The sequence below is a fragment of the Hibiscus syriacus genome, unplaced genomic scaffold (assembly GCF_006381635.1).
Source record: "Hibiscus syriacus cultivar Baekdansim isolate YM2019G1 unplaced genomic scaffold, ASM638163v2 tig00021542_pilon, whole genome shotgun sequence".
In the NCBI taxonomy this organism is placed as follows: Eukaryota; Viridiplantae; Streptophyta; class Magnoliopsida; order Malvales; family Malvaceae; genus Hibiscus; species Hibiscus syriacus.
In genome coordinates, this window is record NW_024062513.1 from 13,512 (window position 1) to 22,340 (window position 8,829).

Genomic DNA, 8,829 nt, shown 5'->3' on the forward strand with positions numbered 1-8,829 from the left:
TGGATTACTTTTGAAAATGTGATGAATTTTTCTAATGCTTCATCTTTAGTACTTAAGAATAGAACCCAAGTATATCTAGAATAGTCATCTACCAAGACAAATGCATATTGTTTTCCACCCAAGCTAGTAGTTCTAGTTGGCCCAAAAGATCTATATGGATCAATTGTAATACTCTACTAGTTGATACGTCATTAATGGATTTAAAAGAAACTCGCTTTTGTTTTCCTTTAGCACAAGCATCACAGATTTTATCATTATCAAATTTAAGCTTAGGCAACCCTCGAACTAAATCACCTTGAGTTAGCCGTTGCAAAACACTCATACTAGCATGTCCTAGTCTCCTATGCCATAACCAACTATCATGTTCATCCTTAGCAACTAGGCACAAAGTAGTCATATTAATAGAATCTAAATGCACCATGTATATTTTCCTATTCTATGACCAACAAGCATAATTTGATTAGATGCAATGTCAATGACTTTACAACCATTAATATCAAACATGACATTGAATCCCTTATCACAAAATTGACTAATACTCAATAGATTATGCTTTAATCTATTCACATATAAAACATTCTTAATTGTATGGAAGTGGTATTACCAATAGTACCAATACCTTCAATGTGACCTTTTAAATCATCACCAAAAGTCACTTCTCCTCCATTTTTGGTGTTAAGTTCAATGAACCGGTTTTTGTCTATGATCATGTGTCTTGAGCATCCACTATCAAGGTACCATGAATTTGGATTTGTTTCCCGTGCCTTGTAGCAATGCTTCTTTTCCTACAAACATAGATTAATTTCTAATTTTTGGTACCCAAAATCTTTTGGGTCCATATTCATTAGTTTCCAAAATCCTAGTCCCCATAGGTATCCATTTGTGTAGGATATCCTTATCTTTAGTGGTAATGAGCTCTTTAGGAACCCATATACTTCTAACGATTTTTTTATTAGAGGTTCTTTGGGGACCTCTATGATTGTAGTTTTTAAAACTTTTTCTAACAAAGTTGGATTTTGAATTTTCTCCATTTTCAAAACGTTTTGTTCCAACTTTATCAAAAGAAGTTTTAAGATCATCAATTTTCTTTTGATGATCATCATTGACCTTTGAAAGTAAATTTTGCAAATCCAAAATTTTCTTTTCAAACTCTTCTAGTTTGATTTGCAAATCTTTGATTTTACTTTCAAGATCGTTGTTGGTTTTGGATATGAGTTTATTTTCAATTTTCAATTTTGAAACATCATTTTTATATTTTAAAAACAATTTCTCATAATCCATAGCCAACCCATTATATTCCTCTAATAACTCATCATAGGATAAATCATCAAAATCAGATGAGTTAGAGGTTACCATAGAATCTTCCCCGAATGCCATTAAGCACAAGTTTGCTACTTCTTGTTCCTCTTCATCGGAACCTTCTTCATTGCTCCATGTAGCCACATGAGCCTTGTGCTTATTCTTTGATTGACCCTTTCTCTTCAATTGTGGGCAATCATATTTGACATGCCCTGACTTTTTGCATTCATAGAAAATGATCGGGTCATTCTCTTTTGGTTCATTTTTGATGCCTTCATTTTGTTTGAATTTTCTTCCTCGACAAGGTCTCATAATTTTCTGAACCGTTTGGCAAACAATGCCATTTCCTCGTCATCGTCATCTTCATCCGAGTCACTCTCGTTTTTTGTGGATTTGAGAGCAACTCCAATGTTTTCTTCTTCTCCTTCTCCTTTGGTGTCTCTTCAATCTTATCAAGGTCCACCTCATCTTCAGCATCATTTCATGAGTGAGGAGTGAACCGATTAGCTCTTCAAGAGTTAAGGATGTTAGATCCTTAGACTCGATGATTGCCGTTTCTTTGATTGCCACGACTTTGGGAGGGAGTAGACTAACTTCCTCACAAGCTTTTCATTTGAAATGATCTCTCCATATGATTTGAGACCATTGACAATTGTTGAGAATCTATCCGTCATAGATTTGATATCTTCATTTGGTTTCATCCTGAAATTTTCATAGCTATGCGTTAGACTACTAATTTTAGATTTCTTTACCTCATCGGTACCTTCATGAGTGACTTGAAGTTTGTCCCATATTTCTTTGGCGGTTGTACAAGATGAAACTCTTCCGTATTCATCTGGTCCAAGAGCACAAAATATGATATGGATGGCTTTGGAGTTGAGCTGGAATATTTTTGTCTCTCCTTCACTCCATAATCTTGGATGAGTGAGAGGCTTGAAGTATCCTTCTTCTACGACATTCCATGCTCCCATGTCACTTGCTTGAATGAAGTACATCATCCTATTTTTCCAATAGGCATAATTAGCCTCATTGAAGAAAGGAGGCTTGTTGACGGGCATGAATCAAGACCGGAGTCAAAGTTTGAAGTAGAGGCCATTGATGACTTTGATTATCGATGTAACTCTTCCCGAATCAACTCAAGAGACGATTAAACCTTCAAATGAGTTAGTCTCTGATATCAATTGTTGAGTTAATCGATTGACGGAATTGGCCAAGAGGGGGGTGAATTGGCAATAAAAATTTTGGTGGAAGTTTTTGCAGAAAATTGAAAGAAATTGCACAGCGATTTAGAGTGGTTCGACTTTCTCAACCAAAGTCTACGTCCACTACCTTAGCTATCCACACTAAGGATTTTCCACAAATTCACTAATTTGTCTTTCTTTTGAGGACAAAGAGTAACCTTACAAATCCTCAAGAATTATACCCCAAATTCTTGAGAACACTCTCTCCCAAAGAGAACAATACAAATTTGCAAACTTACAAGGAAATCCTCACAAGGTAGATTATTTGCACAATTCTAGAACAAAGAAAAGAACACTCAAGAATGAATACAATTGAGCACAATAAGTGTTCTTGAAAGAAAAATGAATATTGAATGAAAAATATGCTTGAGATGCTCAAACTTGAGGTTTGATGCTTTCTCTTTGATTCTCTCTTGATTCTAATTGCTTGATGTTTCTTATTATTGATCAATGGATTCTAAGCTTGCTTAAATACACCTTGAATCACTTCTGAACGTTGGGGATCATTAATGAAGATAATATAGCCGTTTTAGTGTGAAATCAATTAATAAAACAGTTTGGAGCGTGGGGGAATCGGTACCCCTTAGGGGAATCGGTTCCCTAAGTGTAAAATTCAAATATTTCGACCGTTACACAGGGGGAATCGGTACCCCTAGGGGGGAATCGGTTCCCTCCGAGCATACTGGAATTCTCGAGCCAAACCATTCAGGGGGAATCGGTTCCCTCTGAGCAATCTGGAATTTTTGGCTTTGAGATGGTTCGAAATATTTTGTAAAATCATTTTGAAATTATTTTAAGATTAAAACTTAATTTTACACTTGAGTAAGGATTAAAAATAACATTTGAAAGATTTGGAGTAATATTTGATATTCGAATAATTATATCGAATATACTTAGAAAATCTTTTTGGAAAATCTTAAAATTCATTTAACTTAATTTGGTATATCGAAATATCAAAATGTTTTCAACATACCTTTGATGAAATAAATTATATGTTACAGATCCAAGTTGATTCCTTTATCACTATACACATAACTTGAAATTTTAATTCTAATAATCCATTAATTTCTTATAAAAAATTATATGAACCATAATCAGTTACCAAATTTTTATCGTATTCGGATCGAGTGTAGAAATTAATTAACTACACATATGAGACCAATATTATCTTGTTCAAGCATTTACCAATATCTACATGTTCCATAAAGCATAAAGAGGTAGTAAAGTATTACCTCGATTTCCCGTGCTATACTGGTCGACCATTTAAATTTCATTCGAACGCCCTCTATCTTTAATTCAACCTTCAATATTTTCCTCACGATCCAGGCCATCAAAATTACTAACTCGTATCTAAAAAAATTCCCTTGCCATAAGGATAGCTTATTAGAATTGAAATAATAATTTGGAAACCCAATTTGTATAATAGAATACTTATGGGGCTACTTTAATAATTAATCACTAAAATTAGGAACTGAACCGAATTAATTTGCACTATTGAGCCATAAATTAAAACTAAAGGAAACTATGAGACAAGGCCAAATTCTTACCAATCCTTGAGTACTCATGATGCGATTTTTTACTTTATTTTTTTTAAGTCACCACCCACGTGATTTTTCAATTGCAGTAGCTTCCACCTTGTGAAGAAGAACCATCTCGGCCTCCAAATGGCCCCAAGTATAACACTTTTATTTGTAGATTAGGTCTCCAAGTCACCCAACACTCGATCATATAGTACAATATCATTTATAAAGTATCCAGTAGTCTAACTGTCATCTCCATATATCTCAAGATATGGACAAGACACATTAGCTACACAACCAGCCAACGGACCACCGTTTATAGCATAACAAAAATCTTGATCACATGAAACCAATTTGCCAGTGGAATTTATGGTCTAACAAAGGCGTTTATAGAATGAAGTTTGGGAACTAAAAAAAATGTGTAGCAGCTGGTGGTAGAACTTTATTGCTGTGTCCGAGGCTCTTTCCTGAGCTTTAGAATCCATCATCTTCTTCTCCAAAATGGCTTCAAACTGTTCCCCAGAAATAGCCAAGGTGTTCGTCCCTTAATATCCCATGTTCCAAGTTTATAAAGACGATCGGGTTGAGAGACTCCGGGAAACTGAAACGGTGCCACCATGCGACGATTCTCAACTTGCCGTTCGATCCAAGGACAAACAGGTGTCTACCCTCACCTCGTCTCGTATTTTTCTATGAAATCTTGGAAGAACCTATTATGACATAGATCAGTGGGCATTGTTCAACTCAGTAATCATTCGTTAAATGGAAGAAGTAATTACCATGTCAATGACTCAAAATCAATTAGCAGTTCATATTATGATGAAGAATCTCAAAGCTTTCTTTCATTCTTACGCAAGGAAGCGGGCTTGCCAGACATGGCAAAATCCTCAAAGCTAAATCCTTGGTCCTTGGATAAATCTCATATTCTTGAAACTGAAATCGAACGCAACCAGCTAAATAAGTCAGGCGGAGTATGAATGAACAAATCCGAGAAGAATTTCCAAGGACCTATCTCTAGAACACTCGCATGGGATCTGTAATATCCCACATTAGCAGGTACCTGAAAGAGTTGACAGGCAGCCTCAAGTGGGATGGTTCGGTGATGTCTCCAATCCCACTTCGTGAAAATCATGACATTCCTTTGACGGCTAATAAGTTCGGATCCACTGGAGATGTTGTAGGTATTGTTTTTTCAAGCTTTCTTAAGCATACTGGCGTTGGATGAAGGTCGATCTACCAAGAGTTCTGGCTTGGCTTTCTAATCTCCTATTTCTTAGTTTTATAACCGGTTTATCTTTGAAAAATATATTCCATTTGTGTGGTTCTCTAATTTCCGAGTTATAATATTTAAAATAATAAAATTCCCATCCATCCGAAAGATAAACTTTCACGTGAATTACAGAACCTCTTAAAGCTAAAAGAGTTCTGAATCTCTAATTTTAGTCTTGTAAGAGATAGAGACACTATGGTTTAAGAACTATTATTTTTTTTATTGTAGGGTTCATTTTTGAAGCAACTAGCAATAGCAAACAAAAGTGTGGCGGTGGAGTGGTTGTACTACTTGCAGAAAGAGACAAAGAAGAAATGGATATGGATATATCAAAGCTGCATTTTGACTTTATGAGAACATATGTCTTATGCAGGAGTGGAAGTCCTCTGATACTTGCTGATTTAAAGAAGGGTAAATTTACACTTAGTTTTCCTTAATTTCTTCAACATTTCCTTGGGCACCCAACATTGTTAGGGTGTGACATTGCTGGTTACGCAGATGATTCGATTTTTTTGTGAAATTTGTACGATATTCATTAAATACCCAAGGCATCAAAAAGTACAAGGTTTTTTTTTATATATTTAGGTTCGTTTTGATAGAACCAAAATATATTAGACCTCGATAGTACCCAATGTGCAAGAGAGTGAGCAATCCTATTCGTCTCTCGCTTTGTGTAGAGTAAACCTAACCCGTCAACCCGATGTAAAATTATCGAATATTTTAGATATAAATACTTGATTTTATGGGTTAGATACATGAGCCGTTATTTCTGATGAGTTTTCGGGTCGGATCCGGATAACAAAATTATCCTTAATATGGTACCCGCCGACCGGTTCTCATTTTTATCATATTACTATATTTATTTTAAATTAGATTTTTCATTTATAATTTCAAAATTATTTCACCCTAACATTCTAAATCTCTATTTTTCTCAAAATTATTTCACATTAATATTCAAATTATTTCTTTTAATCTCAAATTATATAAGAGTTAGTTGTACTTTTATATTTTTATTTTATTTTTATCTTTTTAAATTTTATTTTTAGATTATATAATTTGGATTTATAAATTTTATGTTTATGTTATGTATTATAAAATTTTAAGTTTAAAATTTTATGTTTTTTCTATGTGGATTTTTTTTAAATTTATATAAATTAAAAAATAAAATAAATATTAACCGGATATCCGTGACCCAAAAATGCGAGAACTCGAATTTTATGGGTACTCAACTTACAAGTACTCTCCTCTTATGGGCCAGGCCACAGGCCAAGTTTTGATGACCCGAAAGTTAAGGGTACCTGGGATTTCAGATACCCGAAAATACAAGTACCCGAATTTGAACACCCCTAGTGTAAAAGACCTTGAAGTTCGAGTGGTGCGAAAGAGACTCATGGACGTCGTTCTATACCACTCCGTTAATGGAGATGTCTTCTTTACGATTTTTAAATGTAACATGGCTCCATTGCTTTTCAGCGGCCAAACGAAATCTTGAATGAAAGCTATTGCTTCCGTTGATTCGGCCGTTTGTGGGGACTCTAGTTTTCGTGCCACACCCCTACCACCATCCCATGATGATCGCGGGCTACCACACCAATTGTCGCTTCCCCATACTCTGAATAAAGGCGCCGTCCACAGATTTTGATGTTCCCAAATATAGGTCGCTTCCAAAATACTTTAGATACAGCATGTGAAGGGAGAGGGGGTTGCCTTGAATCGTTGTTGCTTCGGCAAACTCCAACGCAACGTTCCAAGCTACGTTGACCACCTCCCAATCGGATTACATCTCGTTGTGATGTACCCATATATTCCTCCTATTCCAAACATTCCATTGTAAAATTAGCATTGGTGAGAAGCCATTACAATCCAGTGACGCCCGTTCCATTCACTGCTTGCATGACGTTTTTGTGTCACAAATGATTCCATTATTCTGACCGGAGAGGGAGATGGAAGAGTCATTGTGCAATCTTTTAGAGCATGTAGCAAAGACTCCTTTTCTTTCAAGCACAGGGGACAAAAACCATCACCCATTCCAGTTTTTGCCATCTTTTCCCCGGTTGGTAGCGCGTTCTGACAGATTCTCCAGCCAAAAATACATATTTAGGGCAGCGTGGGGAGTTTCACCAAGGTCCTCCAAATCCTCGAGGTGTCTCATTCCGTTCTAGCCCACATAAGCAACCAATTATATCCTAATTTAGCAGGAAAGCAGCCCGTATTGTGGTGCTCCCGCACAAGATCTTCGTCGATGGGGGAAATAATCCTGTTAAGAATAAGCCTTTTATATGGTTAGCGATCGAGGAGCCTTTAACAACTAATGTTGAACGATGCCGGCATAAGTCAACTGCTAATCCTCTGCCCAATATGTGGAATCCCAGTGGAGACAGTTGTGCACGTTTTTCGAGATTACCGTGAAAAGGCTTTGGTCCCAGTTGGTTGCTCCTGGCTGACATGCCTCTTTCTTCTCGGCTCCCTTGCATGAGTGGCTCTCCACAAATATCCATGATTCACACTAACTTTCTAGTGTGACAATTATGGAAGCATCGAAATGTCTTCACTTCTGCAACCGATGGGGAGCACATTGACGCAATCTTCCATGGAGGGAGCAATCGTTTCCACAGTGCAATTGTTGCAAATCCTGCTCAAGTAATAAGGAGCTCAGTATGATTCAATGGGAATCGTCGGATGAAGGCTGGATTTGCCTTAATGCATATGCCTCGGTTTCTTCTGTTTCCTCCATAGGCACAGCTGGTGGCGTGCTACACAACAGCCATAGCACCTGGCTTGGGGGCTATACTTATGTACTCACAGCAGAACTATGGAGTATCTATATTGGCCGTGTATAAAACTGACTCGACTCAAAAAAATTCAAACAAAATTTGAATTATAAAATATGACTCGTCAACTCAACTAATTCAAAAAAAATTACTCGACTCGATTGTATTCATGAAATTTGATGATGATGCTTCCATGCATATTCTTAGTATAAAGGTATATCTTGTTCTTAAAGAATGCCTTGAATCCTTGATTTCAATTTACTTATAGCTAGGCATATCCTTACTGTAACTCTCACCTTACACCAACTTATGGGTCTTTAGAATATAGATATCTGCAGATGGCACATTTTTAACAAGTTTTGGACTTCAAAATCCAACTTGTGGAGACAATTGTTGCACCAAAGGTAGTTTCAACTTTCAACAAAACTAGAGAGGGAGAGAGTAGAAAATACCTTTTATGATATTGGGTTGGTACAGTGAGGTGTCAAAGCCTATCACCATCCAAAATATGTGGTCAATGTGTTCATGAGAAAGAAACCATCCACATGCTTGCAATTCATTGAACCAACATCCGATTCAGCTAAATCTTGGTTTTAAAAAGCGTAAAGCGCCCTAAAGCGCCTAGGGTCCTAGACGCCGAAGCGTTAAGCAAAAGCGATCGCTTTATGCACACGAAGCGCTAGAAAGGCCGAAATTCACAAAAAAATACAAAGTATTTATAAATTATC